The 20,219-nt window shown below is 43.3% G+C and overlaps 1 protein-coding gene across 12 annotated transcripts in view; it reads left to right on the top strand.

Moving 5' to 3' along the window:
- Positions 1-20,219, top strand: part of HERC6 (HECT and RLD domain containing E3 ubiquitin protein ligase family member 6) — a 152,708-nt gene that overhangs the window by 60,602 nt on the left and 71,887 nt on the right. For all 12 annotated transcript variants that reach the window (XM_084973480.1, XM_084973472.1, XM_084973484.1 and 9 more), the window contains one exon: positions 11,173-11,258. The gene's annotated coding sequence lies outside the window, so the exon portion shown is untranslated. The remainder of the gene's footprint in view (positions 1-11,172; positions 11,259-20,219) is intronic.

The raw sequence follows: 20,219 nt of genomic DNA, 5'->3' as shown, positions 1-20,219 counted from the left end.
ATCCAGTGTTGTCACGGCTGTGGCTTGAGTCACTGCTGTGCCTCAGGTTTGATCCCTGCCCTGAGAATTTTCACAGGCCATGGTCATGGCCAAGAAAAGATCAAAATCACGGAGTTCCATTCTGGTGCAGTGGAAATGAATCCAATTAGTATCCATGATGATGCATGTTTGATCCCTGGCCTCATTCAGTGGGTGGGGGATCTGGCATTGTCATGAGCTGTGGTGTAGGTTGCAGACTTGGCTCAGATCCTGCATTGCTGTGGCTGTGGTGTAGGTCGGCAACTGCAGCTCCAATTCGACCCCTAGCTTGGGAACCTCCATGTGCTGAGGGTGTGGCTCTAAAAAGCCAAAAAAAAAAAAAAACAAAAAAACCTCAAAATCCAAATGTTTAATTTTGATGGTCTATGAACCACTGCATATCCTGGTCCTATCCTACTCCAAACAATTCTCATTTCTGCTCTACCACTTACTATATCACTTTGGATAGGTTACCTCTCTCTGTCTCTCTCTCTCTCTTTTTTTTTTCTTTTTGGCTATACCTAGGGCATGCAGAAGTTCCTGGGCCAGGGATTGAAACTGCACTATGGCAGTGACAGTGCTGGCTCCTTAACCAGCTGTGCCACCAGGGAACTTCCAACTGCCTCATTTTTTTTTTTTTTCAATCTTTAGAAAGGGAATAACAACACATCTTCCACTTAGGATTGTCATGAGGATCCGTGTAAAGTACTTAGCAGTACTAGTAGGTACTCCACAAATGTGAGCCCTCATTAGCACGTTTTTGGTCTGTTTGGTTTTGCTTTTTTTTAAGGCCCACACCTGCAGCATATGGAAGTCGAATCAGAGCTTCAGCTGCTGGCCTACACCCCAGCTCAAGGAAACGCCAGATTCTTAACCCACTGGGTCAGGGGTCAAACCCTCGTTCTCATGGGTACCAGTCAGTTCCTGCTGAGCCACAACGGGATCTGCTCATTAGCGTGTTTGAGCTCTCTTCAAATACTGATAGTTTTTCCTCAAAGGTGTCATTCTTCTTTCCATCATAGGACCTCTGTATGGCCTGCAAAGCCTAAGGGCCCTATATCTAGTCCTTCAAGATACAGAAGCTTATTGACACCTGACATAGGCAGTTGTACTTCTCTTACTGCTATTAAATGGACAAAAAACTACTTGGAAAATACATATATAACTTAGGGAAAGAGAGGGAAAAAAATCAGTAGCGAAGAAAATTGGGGGAATATTTAAGGCCATATTGGAAAAGTATATATATTGATTATGCCTTCCACATAAAAATAACTTAGATGTTTACATATTTAATAATTATCAGCATAGGTACAATACGTGGGGTGATGGGAAGATACATTCTTTGGACAGGTTGCAAGTAGGAAAAAAGACCTTTGTTTCTGTAACTAAGACTAAGGATGGAGGAGTTCTGGTCGTGGCTCAGTGGTTAACGAATCCGACTAGGAACCATGAGGTTGTGGGTTCAATCCCTGGCCTCCCTTGTTGGGTTAAGGATCCAGTATTGCCGTGAGCTGTGGTGTAGATTGCAGACATGGCTTGGATCTGGCATTGCTGAGGCTGTGGCATAGGCCGCGGGCTACAGCTCCGATTTGACCCCTAGCCTGGGAACCTCCATATGCGTGGGTGCAGCCCTAGAAAAGGAAAAAAAAAAAAAAAAAAAGGCTAAGGATGGAAACTTTAGGGTCAGGTTCAGCTTACTCCTTCCTTCTTCACATGCCCCTACACATAAGGCCTTTAGCTACCTAGGGGGTTCCAGGCAAGCAGCTGCTCCTTTGCCTGCCAGGCTAAAATAAGCAGGGGCTTAATGTGAGAAGGAGGATTAAAAAGTGTGAGTGCACAAGCTGACTGACTTATGGGTGATTCTGGGCAGAATCAGCACGAGAATTCTGGCTTGCAGATGGATCACCTCAGCCCAGAGCAGAGAGGCACACATGATAATGGAGCCAAGGAAAATGTCAAAGAAGAAAAAAAGACATTTTTTATAGCTAAAGAACACAGAAATGACTGATTTTCCTTTTCTGTAGAAGTAGCTCTCAAGTTGGCTATTGTGATTAAAGGGACTCTTGGAAAAAAGAAAGCAGTGAAGTTAGGATTTTGCAGAAAGTTACCAATTTCAAGAGGAAGAAAAACTGAGTGTCTGGAAAACCAGTCAACAGGTCAAGGTGGCAGCTGTGAGAATTTTCACATTTTGGACACTGTCATTTTTTTTTTTTTTTAAGTGAGAAGCCTCTTTGCTCACTGTTAGTGGCAGTGATGCCTAGACCCTAAAACAGAGCAATCATCTGTTTGTACCATGAGTTCTACCGGATCTGTTCAGTCAACGGTTGGGTTGGGAGAGGGTGCTAGATACCGAGGCATTGGGTATCCTTAATGGCAAAGCAGACAGAAATCCTGCCTTCGTGGAGTATGCTGTTGGGCAGAAGAAGAGGACAACATAAACCCAGTAAATCAGTATATTCTATAGTATTTAGAGGCTGAGAGGTGCAATGTAAAAAATAAAACAGGGAGTTCCTGTCGTGGCTCAGTGGTTAACGAATCTGACTAGGAACCATGAGGTTATGGGTTCGATCCCTGACCTCCATATGCTGCAAGAACAGCCCAAGAAATGGCAAAAAGACAAAAAAATAAAATAAAATGAAAAATAGAAGACTAAGAGGGTGGTGTCTAACCTTAAATAGTGTGGTCCGGAGAGGCCACTCTGAGAAGGTGACATGTGAGCAAAAACTTGAAGGAGGTGAGAGGTCAGCCCCGTGCATGTCAGGGATGAAGTTTCCAGGCAGAAGGGGTGAGAGTGCAAAGGTTCTGAGATGACACACGCTTGGCATGATGAAGGGACTATAAGGGGTCTGGGCGGCTCCAGGGAGGAAAGCAAGGGAGCATCTGGGACTGGGATTGGAGAGCTGAGCTGGTGGCTGGACTGTAGACCCTCTGAGGCTTTGGCTTTTACTGTGGATGAAATTGTCTTCCTCATTTATTACATTATTTTATTTATTTTGTCTTTTTATTTTGTTTTATTTTTATTTTTATTTTATTTTTTTGTCTTTTTGCCATTTCTTGGGCCGCACACAAGGCATATGGAGGTTCCCAGGCTAGGGGTCAAATCAGAGCCACAGCCGCCGGCCTACGCCACAGCCACAGCACTCGGGATCCAAGCCACATCTGTGACCTACACCACAGTTCACGGCAACACCAGATCCCTAACCCACTGTGCAAGGCCAAGGATCAAACCCGAAACCTCATGGTTCCTAGTCAGATTCGTTAATCACTGAGCCTCGACGGGAACTCCTGTCTTTTGTCTTTTTAGGGCCATACCCGCGGCATGTGGAGGTTCTCAGGCTAGGGGTCTAATCAGAGCTGTTGCTGCTGGCCTATGGCACAGCCACAGCGGCACAGGATCCGAGCCACGTCTGCGACCTACACCACAGCTCATGGCAACGCCGGATCCTTAACCCACTGAGCAAGGCCAGGGATCCACATCCTCATGGATACTAGTCAGGTTTTTAACCCACTGAGCCACATTGGGAACTCCACAAGGATGCTCTTTTAAAAGTGCTGTGTTCTCACCTCTTGTGGTGGCTCAGCACCTCCGGTTTACTACCGGGCCTCTGTGTTTGGCCCACACTTTCTACTGAAACTTGTTTTCTTCTGCTCCAAATACAAACTTTGTGTGGAACCAGACTCACTGTCCCCTCGACACACGAGGTTAGTTGTTGGCTACCTGCTTTTAACCTTTTTGCTTTTTCTGCCTAGGATCCTCCCTCCCTTCTCTCTTTAGCATCCCTGCAAGGCCATTCTTTTCTAACCCCACTGACCAGGAGTGGCCTCCTCTTTTTCTCTGAATTCCTGCTGCAGTTGCCAGTAATGCTCCATTTAGCCCTTAACTCTAGCACATCCTTCTTTTCTCTGTGTTATGTGTGTCTGTACTGTGTTTCGGAAGAGATTGTATCCCCTGTGAATCCTTCGGCGCACCTGATCTAGGGCTGAGCATAGGGTGGAGGCTTGACACTCAGAAACCGACCAACTCTACCTAGTGTTATATCTTCTCTTAAAATCAACCTTCAAATAGTCAAATGGGGAGCTCCCATTGTGGCACAGTGGCAACGAATCCGACTAGGAACCACGAGGTTGCAGGTTTGATCCCTGGCCTCGCTCAGTGGGTTAAGGATCCGGCGTTGCCGTGAGCTGTGGTGTAGGTTGCCGATGTGGCTCAGATCTGGCGTTGCTGTGGCTGTGGTGTAGGCTGGCAGCTACAGCTCCAATTAGACCCCTAGCCCAGGAACCTCCATATGCCATGGGCGCGGCCCTAAAAAGCAAAAACAAACAAACAAACAACAGCAACAAAAAACCTCAAAACAAACAAATGGTCAAATGGGACTGATGAAATTCTTCCGGACATGCCTTCTGAACCTGAGGGGGCAATGTTCAGATGGGATGTAGAGATTCCCTATGCTTTACCCTGTGCTTAGTGGCATATTTGTGCTTTGGGATCGCTAAGATTGCTATCTCATTGCCTTCCGATGTATTTCTGTCATAGCCTCTACTTTTTCCTGATTCATCAATTTACTAAAAGAAACCCTCAGGTTAAACAGAGACCTGTTGGGCCACTTTCAGTTAGTGGAACAGGAAAAAGGAAGTCGTTATTAAACACCTGCTTAGGCAGCAAGCAGTCTGCTGGGGATTTGACATAAGGTAGGGAATTATTCCTGGTTTTCAGATGAGAGGACAGGAGTTCAGCAAAGTTCACTAACTCATCCGAGCCTCAGTGGTGAAATGCAATGAAACACTTGGGAGGCAAATGTAAAGAATTTATAGACGTTTAATCTCACCGATAAGACTGAGGCATCAGCTTTCGTTCTGAATTGGCCTCATCTCCATATCTTCCCCCCACCCCATTTCTACCAAACTGTCCAATATTCATGCTGCATTGATGAGACAGTCTGTAAAGCTCATGGCAGTCTGACACACGACACTCGCTCCAAAGGTGTCCTGTTTCCTTCCTCTTAAATCTCTTCTACTTCTGTCTCCCAACCTCTTTAACACTGAATGGCTATTTAAAATCTATACCTAAATTGTAACTGAATGACGACAAATAAAATTACATTAAAGTAGGAAATCCGAAGGGTAACTATTTAAACGTATAAGCTCCTGAGCATGTAACCTTGGACCTGGTATTCGTGGTTGGCGCTCTGCTAATTCTTGTTGAGCTAAATTGGCATTTGAGAAATTTCTCTAGATTGAAATAGAAAATAATCAGGTCCCACATTTGACTGAAATCTTGGTGCGCCTCTGTTCCATTCCTCGCAGTGTTGCTTAATAGAAATCTTGGTGCGCAGTGTTCCATTCCTCGCAGTGTTGCTTAATAGACTCCATCTGGAGGGCCTGACCCCCCAAACCTACCAGGCCTCCTATCTCTCTCCATCTGGTTACTGTACTAACATGTCCACGCCAGGCCCCAGGTGAATTGGCCTAGTCAACCTCCTCAGAGGAGGGGGTTTAAAGATCCTTGGCATTTTGACTTTAAAATCTGAATGTTATTTAGGAACCCACTCTACATATCTCACCCTACCTATGTTTCTTTGCTCATGCCAATTCTCCATGTCCAATTCCTTTGCATCCATTTCTGTAAATTAAAATTCTCAATTCTCCACATTCTCTCATTTTCTCTCTCTCTCTCTCTCTCTCTCTCTCTTTTTTTTTTTTTTTCTTTTTTTGCCACACCCCAGGCACACAAAAGTTCCTGGGCCAGGGATCAAACCACACCACAACAGGGACCCAAGCCACAGCGGTGACAACACTGGATCCTTAACCCCATGAGCCACCAAGAAGGTCTCAAATTCTCCACCTTCCTTTTTTTTTTGTTTGTTTGTTTTTGTCTTTTGTCCTTTTAGGGCCACACCTTCAGCATATGGAGGTCCCCAGGCTAGGGGTCTAATCGGAGCTGCAGCCACCGGCCTACGGCACAGCCACAGCAACACCAGATCTTGAACCCGCTGAGCAAGGCCAGGGATTGAACCTGCAATCTCACGCTTCCTAGTCAGATTCATTTCCGCTGCGCCACGAAGGGAACTCCCTCTCCACCTTCTTGATGGTACTTCGCAGCGGCAACATACATCCTCCAGGAAACTTACCCTGACCTCCTTGGCCAAAATGAGAGAGGCTTTGCCTCTCTGAGTGTCTGTAATCCTTTGTTCGTTCCTATCCATGAGCCTCTTCATACACAGCCTTTCCTGTGGTTACTGGTCTACATATCTCATCTGATCTGTGAGATGTAATCACCTCGAAATGGAAATTCCGTGACATTTCTCAAGCGGTACCTTGTACAAGCGGGTTACTCAGTAAATGGAAAGTAAGTAAATGAATGGGAGTGTTCCCGTCATGAAGCAGCAGGAACAAATCTGACTAGGATTTGTTTTACTTTCATAAAACAGTTTTTAAAAGCGTTTATTCATTTTTTCTCTTGTATTGAGATATAGTTGACATATAGCGCTGTGTAAGTTTAAGGTGTAGTACAGCATAATAATTCGACTTATATACATCATGAAGTGATTATCACAAGAAGTTTAGAAAACATCCTTCATCTCATGTAGATACCAAATTAAGGAAATTAAGAAAATGTTGTGGGTTTTTTTTGTCTTTTTTTGCTATTTCTTGGGCCGTACCCATGGCATATGGAGGTTCCCAGGCTAGGGGTCCAATCGGAGCTGTAGCCGCCGGCCTACGCCAGAGCCACAGCAACTCGGGATCCGAGCCGAGTCTGCAACCTACACCACAGCTCACGGCAACGCCGGATCGTTAACCCACCGAGCAAGCACAGGGACCGAACCCGCAACTCATGGTTCCTAGTCGGATTTGTTATCCACTGCGCCACGACGGGAACTCCCTAAAAAAATGTTTAAATTTTTAATTTAAATTAAAAAATTTTTTTTCTCTTGTGCTGAGAACTCTTAGGACTTACTGTCTTACGAATTTTCATGTATAGGGGAGTTCCCTTCATGGCTCAGCAGTTAACGAACCCGACTAGGAACCATGAGGTTGTGGGTTCCATCACTGGCCTCACTCAGTGTGTTAAGGATCCGGTGTTGCCGTGCCCTGTGGTGTAGGTCACAGACTCGGCTTGGATCCTGAGTTGCTGTGACTGTGGTGGAGGCCGGCAGCTGCAGTTCCTATTCAACCCCTAGTCTGGGAACCTCCATATGCCACTAGTGTGGCCCTAAAAAGCAAAGAAAAAAAAAGAATTTTCATGTATAATACACAACAGCGTTGACAATATTTACCATGTTGTACATGTGAGTAGGCACATTCCTAGTTCTTACGTATATAACGTCTGGAAGTTTGTACCATTTGCCTGCTTTCATCCTCTTCTTTCTTGCCCACTCCCTGCCTCTGGGTAACCGCAAATCTGATCTCTTTTTGTATAAGTTTGTTTATATGTTTGTTTTTTGAAGTACAGTTGACCTACATACACCACTATGTTAGTTCCTGGTGTACAAGGCAACGATTCGATGTTTCTATACACTTCAAACTGATCAGCACAATAAGATTGGTTAATATGTCACCATATAAAGATGTTATGTAGTTACTGACTACGGTCCCCACACCGCATATTTGATACCTATTACTCATTTATTTATTTTATTTTATTTTATTTTTGTTCTTTTCTAGGGCCACACCCGCGGCATATGGAGGCTCCCAGGCTAGGGGGTCGACACTGAACTGTAGCCTCCAGCCTACACCACAGCCACAGCCACAGCAATGCCAGATCCTTAACCCACTGAGTGAGGCCAGGGATTGAACCCACAACCTCATGGTTCCTAGCTGGATTTGTTTCTGCTGCGCCACAACAGCAACTCCTGCTCATTTATTTTGTGGCTAAAAGTTTGAACCTTTTCATCTCCCTCGCCTATTTCTTGGCTCCTCCACCTGTTTGTTTTCTGTATTTATAACTCTGTTTTGGTTTTGTTATGTCTGCTCCTTTGTTTCGCTTTTTAGATTCCGCTTACAAGTGAAATCATGCTGTATTTTTTTTCTCTGCCTGAATTATTTCACTTAGCCTAATACCCTCTAGGGTATTATGTCCATGTCGTGACATCTGTGTTGTCACAAATGGCAAGGTTTTATTCTTTGTTACGGTTGAGTAATGGTTCAGTTATATTCCAATATTACCACATGTTCTTCTTTTTTAAAGATGTTAATTTTTTCTATTAGAGTTGATTTACAATTTTCTGTCAATACCTGCCATACAGCAAAGTGACCCAGTCATGCGCGTGCTCGTGCACACACACACACACACACATTCTTTTTCTCACATTATCCTCCATCGTGTTTCTCACAAGTGACTGTAATTCCTTATGCTATTCAGCACGGTCTCCTTGCTTAGCCACTCCAAATGCAATAGTTTGCATCAACTAATCCCAAACTCCCGGTCCATCCCCCTCGCTCCCCCTCCCCCTTGGAAACCACGTGTCTGTTCTCCAAGTCCATGAGTTTGTTTCCTTTCTGTAAATGGGTTCATTTGTGCCATCTATTAGATTCCATATATAAGTGATATCTGGTATGTTTGGTTTTGATTTGTGGTTGCCCTATTTTCCAAGTATGTTAACCCCTTCCTATATATGCTTGCTTTAGCCTGAGAGTCATAGGCTCAAACACATTCTAAAAACAAAGTCTAGATTTTTTTTACTTTTCTTCCCCACCTTTTATGATTTTGAAGTCCTTTTTTAACATCTTCATGTTTGTTCTTTTGCTGCTCCTTGTGTTTATCGTCACTTTTACAGTAGGATTTTTTTTTTTCCTTTTAGATTTGTATACTGGCTTATTTAAGTGATTGCTTTCCAATTGTGGTTTCCTCCATCCTATTTCTTCTTACTTCTTTTTTATTTGGAGAAGTCCTTTCAGTATTTCTTTTATAATGTGTTTCGTATTACTGTACTCTTTTAGTTTTTGTTTGTTGGAGAAATTCTTTATTTCTCCTTCTATGTTAAATAATATTCTTGCTTGGTAGATTATTCTAGGCTTAAAATTTTTCCTTTAATTTGAATATATCTTGCCACTCTCTTCTGGCCTGTGTTTTTCTGTAGAGAAATCAGCCGATAGCCTTATGTGGGTTCCCTTATAATTAACTCTGTGTTTTTCTCTTGCTGCCTTTATTTTTTATTTATTTATTTTTTTGTCTTTTAGGGCCGCACCCATGGCATATGGAGGTTCCCAAGCTAGGGGTCTAATTGGAGCTGTAGCCGCCGGCCTACACCAGAGCCACAGCAACACTGGATCCTTAACCCACTGAGCAAGGCCAGGGATCGAACCTGCCACCTCATGGTTCCTAGTCGGATTCGTTTCCTCTGCACCACGATGGGAACTCCTCTCTTGCTGCCTTTAGAATCCTCTCTTTAACTTTGGCCATTTTTATTATAATATGTCTTCGTGTGGGCCCATTTGGGCTCAACTTGTTTGGTCCCTCTGTGCTCCCTATATCTTAATATCTGTTTCTTTTAGGTTTGGAACGTTTTCAGACATATTTTCTTCAAATATATTTTCGATCCCCTTTTCTTTTTCTTCTCCTTCTGGAATCTCTATTATGCATAGATTGGCCTGCTTTATATCATCCCATAGATTTCCTATATGGCTTTCAAGTGTTTTCAGTTGATTTTCTGCCTGCTGTCCTGATTGGGTGATTTCCATTATTCTATCTTCCAAGTCACTAATTCATTCCTCTGCATTATTCTTCTGCTCTTTAAGGCCTTTAACTCAGCTTGTGTCTCTGAAAATGAATTTTATAATTTTTCTTGACTCTTCCCAATATTTTCTAGTTCCTTTCTAAAATAATCTGCACTACTGTTCATATCTGTTCTTAATTCCTTTATATTCACTCTTAATTCCTTCAGTATTCTCACTATCTCCTTTTTGTTTTTTTTTTTTAATGATGATTTTTATTTTTTCCATTATAGCTGATTTACAATGTTCTGTCAATTACTATCTCCTTTGCGAACTCAGTGTCTGTTAGACTGCAGAGGTCTGTTTCATTGTTTGCGCCTTCAGATGAAGTCTCCAGTTCTTTTAACTGGAAATGGTACCTGAGCTTCTTAATTTGGCTTATAGTTTTCTTATTCTGTGAGTCTCAGGAAAACAACTACTGTAGTCTTAGAGGGCTATTTATATGCAAGAGCACCCCTGGGTATTTTGTGAGAGCTTATTTTTTTATTTTTAGGGTGCTGTGCATGCTTCCAGGGAGACAGAGGCAGTGGGCAGGGGTAGTAGCCAGGGCCTGGTTGCTGGGCCCTTGAGAGTGGCAATGACCTGTGGGAAGGTGGCACAGGCTGCTCCTAGTGGCAGGGCCTAGGAGGCGACAGTGATCAGGCAGATATAGGTGGAACCTGGAGAATTTGGCAGCGGCAGCAGCAAGGCAGGTGCATTCCCAGGGAGTGAGAGCAAGGACACGTGGTGCTCGGTTGCAGCGCCCTGTTTTTTGCTGACTTCTAAGTGACTGGGGCCGAGAGTGGTGCCTGTTCACAAACCCCTAGTGGTGGCTGGCCACACCGCCCAGGTGACTGAGATGACTGCTGTGGTTTGCCACCTGTATACCACTCAAGAGGCGCTGCTTCACACTCAGCTCCCGTTGCCCTTAACCCACGTAAGAGATGCCGAGCTACCTGTAGCCTGCACAGTTGGTGCCTTTCCACTCTCTGGGAGTCTGCGTGTGTGCAGGGAGAGACATTCCCGTGCTGGTCCACGCCTCCGCCTCCTCCTCTCCCCTCCCCAGCAGTGGCCCCTTGCTTCTCCTGTGGGCCCAGACCTCCTCCCAGCTTCCCTCCCCTGGGGCACCTCTCCCCAGCCCCTCAGGCCGTCTCCACACAGCCAGCCCTAGTTCTCTCCCCCGCGCTTAGCCCCAGAGCCTGAGTCTCAGCACCCAGCCCGGGCTGCCTGAGCGTCTCAGGCTGTGGTGTCCAGCCGGTGCTGCAGAGGACCCGTGCGGCTCTCACTCTGCTCTGCCCTCCTCGGTCCAGCTGCTGACCTTTTCTCGGAGATTTGAGGTCCCTCCCTCTCGGCAGAGCTCCCTGTCAGTTAGGCGGCTTCCCAGGATGTGGGTTCCTTTCCTCAGGAGTGCTAGTCCTATCCTGATTCTTTTTTTCTCTCTTTTTTTCCTTTTGTTCCGACCAGTAATGTGGACGATTTCCTGGCCTCTTTGGAGGTTTAAGATCTTTCGCCAGTGTTCAGTACTTCTGTGCAAATTGTTCTACATGGAGGTGAGTTGTTTATGTGTTTGTGGGAGAAGGTGAGCACCGCATCCTGGAGCTCTTCCCTGCCACATGATCTTAATCAAGGCTCGGATCGATGGGCACTGTGGTTGCTTCCATATCTGGGCTATTGTAAATAACGCTGTCGTGAACTTAGGGGTGCATGTATATTTTTGAATTAGTGTTTTTTTTGTTTTTGTTTTTGTTTTTTGTTTTTTTCTTTTTAGGCCACCCCTGCGGCATATGGAGGTTCCCAGGCTAGGGGTCGAATCGGAGCTACAGCTGCCGGCCTATGCCACAGCCACAGCAACGTCAGATCCTATCTGGGTCTGCGACCTACACCTCAGCTCACAGCAATGCTGGATCCTTAACCCACTGAGTGAGGGCAGGGATTGAATCCACATCCTCATGGATTCTAGTCGGATTCATTTCTGCTGGGCCACAATGGGAACTCTCTGAATTAGCCCTTCTACTTCTTCAGAAAAATACCAAGGAGTGGACTTGTCAGATTATACGGTAGTTATGTTTTTAATTTTTTGGTAATATCTCCGTACCGTTTTCCACAGCGGCTCTGCCACTCGCATTCCTACCAACATTACACAAGACCTCCCTTTCTCCACATCCTCACCAGCACTTGCTATTTGTTATTTTTTTGGGGAACAGCCATTCTGATAGGTGAGAGGTGATATAAAATTGTGGTTTTGACTTGCATTTCCCTGATGATTAGGGATGTCGAGCATCTTTTCATGTGCCTGGTGGCCACATGTGTGTCTTCCTCGGAAATATCTATTCCAACCCTCTGCTCATTTTTTAAATCAGTTTGTTTATGTTGGGGTCTATGTGTTTGTATATTTTAGGTCATAATCTCTTTTTTTTGCATTTATTTTATTTTTTTTATTGCTCAATGAATCTGTTACATTTGTAGTTGTACAACGATCATCACAATCCAGTTTTATAGGATTTCCATCCCACACCCCCAGCGCATCCCCCAACCCCCAGGTCAATAATCTCTTATCAGATATATTATTTGCAAATATCTTCTCCCATTCAGTAGTTGTCTTTCTGTTCTGTTGATGGTTTCCTTTGCCATGCAAAAGCTTTTAAATTTAACTAGGTCCAATTTGTTTATTTTTGCTTTTGTTTCTTTTGCCTTAGGAGACAGATCAAAAAGAGAATATGGTACAATTTATGCCAAAGAGTGCTTTGCCTGTATTTTCTTCTAGATGTTTTATGGTGTCTGGTTTTATATTTAGGTCTTTGATCTCTGAGTTTATTTTCGTACATGGTGATAGAAAATGTTCTAATTTCAATCTTTTACAGGCAGCTGTCTGTATTCCCAGCACTGCTTATTGAAGAGACTGTCTTTTCTCCATTGTATATTCTTGCCTCTTTGTCATAGAATTATTTTATTTTTATTTTTTTTTTTAGGGCTGCTCCCTCAGCATATGGAGGTTCCCAGGCCAGGGCTACAGCTGTGGGCCTACACCACAGCCACGGCAATGAAGGATCCAAGCCGAGTCTGCAACCTATACCACAGCTCACAGCAATCAGATCCTTAACCCACTGATCAAGGCCAGGGATCAAACCTGCAACCTCTTGGTTACTAGCTGGATTTGTTTCTGCTGCGCCACAGTGGAACTCCTGTCATAGATTAATTGAACATAAGGGCACAGGTTTATTTCTGGACTCTCTACTCTGCTTTGTTGAACTATGTATCTGTTTTTGTGCCAGTACCATGCTGTTGTGATGACTGTAGTACAGTCTGTGCTGTACTACATACTATAGTGCTATAGTCTGCAGCTTTGTAGTGTAGTTTGAAATCAAGGAGTAGGATTCCTCCAGCTCTGTTCTTTCTTTTTTTTTTTTTTTTTTTTTTTGTCTTTTGTCTTTTTGTTGTTGTTGTTGCTATTTCTTGGGCTGCTCCCGCGGCATATGGAGGTTCCCAGGCTAGGGGTTGAATCGGAGCTGTAGCCACCAGCCTACGCCAGAGCCACAGCAACGCGGGATCCGAGCCGCGTCTGTAACCTACACCACAGCTCACGGCAACGCCGGATCCTTAACCCACTGAGCAAGGGCAGGGATCGAACCCGCAACCTCATGGTTCCTAGTCGGATTCGTTAACCCCTACGCCACGACGGGAACTCCTGTTCTTTCTTGAAATTGCTTTGGCTCTTATGGGTATTTTCTGTTTCTATACAAATTTTAGAATTATTTTTTCTACTTTGAAAAATGATTTTGGTATTTTGATAGGGATTGTGTTGAATCTGTAGTTTGCCTTGGGTGGCAGAGTTATTTTAACCATATTAACTCTTCCAAACCATGAATACATTATATCTTTCCATCTGTTTGTGTTCTCTTCAGTTTCTTTCAACAGTCTTATAGTTTTCTAGGTATGGGTCTTTTACCTCCTTAATTAGATTTTTTTTTTTTTTTTTAAGGGATGCACCTGTGGCATGTGCAAGTTCCCAGACTAGAGTTGAATCAGAGTTTCAGCTACCAGCCTATGCCACAGCCACAGCAACTCAGGATCTGGACCCAGTGTCTGCAACCTACACCTCACAGCAATGCCAGATCCTTAATCCACTGAGGGAGGCCAGAGATCACACCCACCTCCTCAGATACTAGTTGGGTTCATTACCACTGAGCCACAATGGGAACTTCCTGTTAATTGTTTTTGTACTTCTTTTTTCTTTCTTTCAACTACTTTTGTTCTCTTCTTTGTGATGTGATAACTATCTTTTTTTTGGCCACACCCATGGCATATGGAAGTTCTGGCCAAGAGTGGATTCCGAGCCACAGCTTGGCATAGTCCACGGCTACAGCAATGCTGTATCCTTAACCCACTATGCCAGTCTGGGGATTCAAACCCACACCACTACAGAGGCAACATCAAATCCTTAACCTGCTGCACCGCAGTGGGAACTCCTTGATGACCATTTTTGTGCTACGCTTGGATTTCTCTCTCTTTTTCTTTCCATTTTCTGCATGTGCATCTATTATAGATTTTTGTTTGGTGGTTACCCTGAACTTATATGTAGCAATCTCTATATATACATGATTATTTAAGCTGCTGATCTCATAATTTCTTTTTTTTTTTGAGTTTTTTTTTTTTGTTGTTGTTGTTTGTTTGTTTTTGTTTTTGTTTTTGTCTTTTTGCTATTTCTTTGGGCTGCTCCCACGGCATATGGAGGTTCCCAGGCTAGGGGTTGAATCGGAGCTGTAGCCACCGGCCTACGCCAGAGCCACAGCAACGCGGGATCCGAGCCGCGTCTGCCACCTACACCACAGCTCACGGCAACGCCGGATCGTTAACCCACTGAGCAAGGGCAGGGACCGAACCCGCAACCTCATGGTTCCTAGTCGGATTCATTCACCACTGAGCCACAATGGGAACTCCTGATCTCATAATTTCTAACATTATTTTTAACAATCTTGCATTTTACCCTTCTCTTGTGATTACTGTTTTTGACATCATTTTACTGAATTTCTATATTCTGATTTGACTTTTCCCACATATTACAAACTACTCATGGTTAAGGGTTACAAGAGCGGGAAAAAAAATCTCACAAAACTTCATGATACGAAGATAAAACTCTTCTGGTGAACACTACAAAGAGAAACGCCTTCTATTTCAATTTGAATCCATTGCTTTACCTTTTCCCTCCCACCTTTCACTGTCGTTCCTATATTGACACATGGCTGGGGGCGGTGGAAAGGAAGAAAGTGTCTAAATATGGAGTATTTGCCTGAAAAACGAAAGTTCAAGCAAGAAGAAATCGAGATAGTTAGATGATAAACATCAGATCTTTGCCCACCCCTAGCACAAAGGCTGGAGAATAAGTCTGGATAGGCTCCAGAAAATGTTCTCCTGAGTTATTAGCGCCAACTTCATAATTTGTGGGGCCCAAGGAAAAATGAAAATTCTGAGCCACTTGTTCAAAAAATGCAAAAAAGGGGCAGTTAAAGATGCTAAAATATGAAGTCCTTTCTTTCACAATATTTTTTCCCCATCTTTTCATTTCAAGGGTAAAAATTTTTATTTTTGAGGAACTCATGCTGCTCATTTTCAGGGTCATATAAGAAAGCAAAATATTATCCTCGCTTCAGTCTAGAAATTAATAAGAAGGGCATAATTTTCTTTTTTAAAATCATGAAACTTGGAAGTCTACCCCCAGCATCCAAAGTGAACAAAAGAGGGGGAAAAAGCATTTAGTACATATTTCAGATTTCTTTATTTGACGGGTCTCCACATGTGGTATTAATACTTCTTCTTTGGTTCATATTACCAAAACAGTAAAATCCCAGAAAAAAAATAATAAACCTAGTGGTTTTTGCTGAAACCGGAGAGGTCGCTCTCTGGCTCTGTTCATGCACTCCTGGGATCTCAGTTTGCTAGAAAAGTTTGCTGACATCTTCCTTTTGCAGTTGTTTGTTTTGTAAAGAATAGCAGTAAACATTCTGGTGTTCACATCTTGGTGATTTGTCTTCCCCTTTGTTGCTTGGATATGTCTTTGGCTTTAGTAAGGTCATCTTCCACAGTCTCTTTTTCAGTTTGTCATGGTGTTTTATTTGCTATTTAATGTTATTCTAGGTGTGAAAAAATAGAATTTTAAATTATCTGCATGAATTTTACCATTCATCTTTACATTGCGCAATACAAGTTTTAAATGCAAAACAAGAGGGTTCCCACTTCGACAGAGTGGGTTAAGAAGCCAGCATTGTCTCGGGAGGTGTGGGTTTGATCCCCAATGTGGCAAAGTAGGTGAAAGATCCAGCATTGCCACAGCTGTGGTATAGCTCGAAGCGATGGCTCAGATTTGATCCCTGGCCCAGGAACATCCATGTACCGTGGGTGTGGCTGAAAAATAAAATAAAACAAAAATGAATAAAGGCAAAAGAAGCATTTGATTCCTATGTAAAATTGTCGAAATTATGCCGTTTATATTATGTATCTCTTATATGCAAATGTATTTTGTTCTTATCAAAATAGCGGAAATACCGCCCAAAAGGAACCCAATTGTTTTGTTTTATTCCATTTCTTGATTCCTGCGTGTTCTACCAACACTCTAACATTTGGCCTAATGATAAGGAAGGACTGAAAGGAAAAGGAAGTACGGGTTGCCTGCACTTTCTGTTTCTTCTATATCATCATTTTCAAGCATAAGCAGTTGCTTAACAATGAGAACAAGAATAAGAAATGATGCTGTTTCTGCTCCTTTGTGTTTTTCAGAATGCCACTGCCTTCTTTCTCTGTTGGAAGTCCACTTCTAGTTCAAAAAGAAAGTGTAGTCTCTAGAGGCTCTTTAGTGTCCCTGCTTACTCAGTTGTAGGTATAACCTGTGTCACATAGGTTAACGAAACAAGTGAAGCAATGTTTTAAGTACAAACTGTGGGTCATCCTCAATTTGTTATTGGGTAACAAGTTTAGAAGCCCTTGGTTTGAACGGCAACAGTTTCTAGGATTCAGAAGCATTTTTCTTCTTTCTCCTCAGTTCAGGACAATGAGCTTGCAGGTGGACTCCAGATAAATGTAGAGTTATAATGTATGCATTACGAAGTAACATAGTAATAATATACTAACATAGGAGAATAGCATTTTGTCATTTCTTCCCTAGGTAATTTAAATACCAATATCTTGCAATAAGCATGGGTAATAAAATCATAAACATCTTGTGGATAATTATAAGATTACCTACTGAAAAGAAATGTCAGCCATAAAAAATAAACCAAGTTGTTGCCTAAGAGTAAAGAGACCAGGTTGACTAATACTGCCACCTGGCGTTAAAATTTAAAACTACCATTTCTTGTCTCTAGGGAGCCTGAAAAGTTGGGGTTGGAGCAGGTGGTTTCTCCTCCTGCTGACTTGTGCTGGCCGTCCTAATTGTCTTGTCCCTTTTTGAAGAGCTACTAGATGATATTTTACAGAGAGCTTCCTGGAGGTATCTGGGACAGCAGCTGGAGTGTAATCACAAACCACGCTAATACATGGAGTGCGGTCCATTTTCCGTTTGTTCTAAGAGCTGTCCTGGCTAAGTACCATGGTGATGGGCTTTGAACTCAGAAGCATAGGGGGTTAAGCATAAGTGGGTGTAGGAAGGGGATGACAGGGGAAACGCACTGGAAATGCAATACCCCTCCCTCCCTCTTTTCAGATGTCGTTCCAGCCGATCAAGTATTGACTGTGGGCCCACTTCCCCCTAACTGGTTTGTTCTGTTTTCCTCAAGCCCATGTGCCACATGATGACCTGTGGTAAACTCATCCTCTCTCTCATCCTCTTTCCAACAGCCGTCTCACCTCCCTGTGTGAAAGTGCAGTTTGGTGGAAAGAGGGCAGAGAAGGCGCAAAGTTTGAATCTGGTCCCCCATTTATCTTACTATTTATCTTAAACAAGTCACTACAATTTCCCCAGGACTCCAGTTATTCATATCTGCGTGGGGTATATAATATGAACCTTATGAGCTGGTTGTCTAGCTTCAATGGGGAAGTGTGTTGTGAGAGAAACTGGCAAGCGGTTACAAAGTTAGGAAACTATTTTCTTCCCCTTTTCTCATTCTCTTGTCCTCCATAAATCACTGTTAGGGAAAATTAGTAAAAAACGAAACCTAGGCTGTTGGTATAAGATATTAGGTATAAATAATCTTCAAAGTTCGATTTTATTATTTTATTTTATTTTATTTTATTTTATTGTTTGTCTTTTTGGCTTTTCTGGGGCAGCTCCCGTGGCATATGGAGGTCCCCAGGCTAGGGTCAAATGGGAACTGTCGCTACCAGCCTACACCATAGCCACAACAACATCAGATCCCAGCCACATCTGCGACCTATACCACAGCTCACGGCAATGCCTGATCCTTAACCCACTGAGCAAGGCCAGGGATTAAACCCACAACCTCATGGTTCCTAGTCGGATACATTAACCACTGAGCAGCCAGAGCGCAACTGACCAGTTTCGTTTTCCCGAGGAGCCTCGGGTTTGTTTCGGTTTCTAGTAGTTTTATTTTCAAAAGGAAACTGAAAGCCAAACTAAATTGGACTGCCTGCCTCTGAGCAAAGTTGCCTTTCGAGACCAGTCCTTACCTGCGCGAATCTATCTGAACAGAGTAACTTTCCAAACGTGCTTTGTGCTTTGGGCACCTGTAACTCCCTCAGAATTACTGTAGAGCCTCTTTTTTTCCTAAAATTAATGTACCTAATAGTAGTTAACATATGTATTATGTAAATATATGTGGTAGCGATTTTACTATCATTGTAGAAAAATAGGGAAAGAAATCGCTAATCATTGCAGTTCCCGTCCCGGCTCAGTGGTTACAACCCCCCCACTAGGATCCAAGAGGATGCAGGTTCCATCACTTAGTGGACTAAGCATCTGGAGTTGCCAGTGATGTGTGGTGTAGGCTGCAGACGCTGCTGGGATCCTGCATTGCTGTGGCTGTGGTGTAGGCTGGCAGTTGCAGCTCTGATTCAACCCCTAGCCTGGGAACTTCCATATGCAGAAGGTGCGGCCCTGAAAAGCAAAAACAAACAACAACAACAACAACAAGCAAAAAGAGAAATCACTAATAACAACAGCAACAACAAAAAGAGAAATCACTAATAATTCTAGCACCAGAAGACAACTCCTAATATTTTGATGCATTTCTATTTTGCCTTTTTTTATTATATTTTTAATTTTTATAAAATCTTGTCATTATACAGTTTTATATATGCAGAGCTTATATAACTGTAAGTTGCTTTTTCACGAAACATAATATCATGAACATATTTACCTTTTTTTTTTTTTTTTGTCTTTTTGCCTTTTCTAGGGCTGCTCCCACAGCATATGCAGGTTCCCAGGCTAGTCGGATTCATTAACCACTGAGCCACCACGGGAACTCCTAAAGTTCGATTTTAAAGATACAATGACAGTCAATGTCCGCTGCTTTTCTGTTTATCACCCGTGTGTTCTCTGAGAAAGGAAAGCTTATCAGACTTGGTTATTTAATGGAAAGAAAAAACCAGGAGCTATTCCACTTACTGATCTATAATTTAGACCAGTCACCTTCACTTCCCTGAGTCTCGCTTCTTCATCTGGGAACAGATAGTTTCCTTCTTATGACCATTTACTCTGTGCTTGTGAGGACAGAGGGTGAAATAGCTGGAAGGATTTTGTAAAGTCTAAAGTAAATACTAATGTAGGCGTTCCCGTCATGGCTCAGTGGTTAACGAATTCGACTAGGAACCATGAGGTTGCGGGTTCGATCCCTGCCCTTGCTCAGTGGGTTAAGGATCTGGTGTTGCCGTGAGCTGTGGTGTAGGTCGCAGACGTGGCTTGGATGTGGCGTTGGCGTTGGTGTGGCTGTGGTGTAGGCAGGCAGTGACAGCTCCGATTAGACCCCTGGCCTGGGAACCTCCATATGCCACAGGAGTGTCAAAATGTAGAATCATTTTGGCAAAAAGACAAAATAAATAAAATAAATACTAATGTAGATAATAATTATATTTTCTTTGTTCCTTGTTATACCCCTCGTGGATATTTGGTAAATATTTTAAAAAATTAACTGCAAGCTTTACCTAATTAATTCATCTAATAGTTATTGGGTATTTACGAAGGGCCACGCGCTGTTTTGTGTAACAGACCCGTCGCTAGGATTTGGTGTGGCTGCACAGGCTGGCTGGGCCATGGTGACACAGCAGAGCGGTACGGAGTGAGAGCAGTGTCACGTCGGGGGGAGCGTGGCTTCGGAGGTCATCGTCCGTTGCCCAGAAAGCCGTCCTGGATGTTGTGGAGTCCACGAAGCACTTCACAGAGATGGGGCATTTGAGACACACATCGTTTCATAAACAGAAAAGGCGAGAAGAAAACCCTCTTCTCGGAATGATACAGAATGAACAAAGGCGTGGATTTGGAAAAAATCAAGTAGGAAAAGGCGAGCTGTTCATTGTGACAGTAAACTGTGTGTGTGTGTGTGTGTGTGTGTGTGAGAGAGAGAGAG

This window comes from Sus scrofa, chromosome 8, assembly GCF_054392235.1.
Source record: "Sus scrofa isolate SSC_HxYL_T2T_F1_AM1 chromosome 8, Sscrofa_HxYL_maternal_Yorkshire_Landrace_v2.0, whole genome shotgun sequence".
In the NCBI taxonomy this organism is placed as follows: domain Eukaryota; kingdom Metazoa; phylum Chordata; class Mammalia; order Artiodactyla; family Suidae; genus Sus; species Sus scrofa.
The sequence above is the reverse complement of the archived record's forward strand: the minus strand, read 5'-3'. Positions and strand labels throughout refer to the sequence as shown.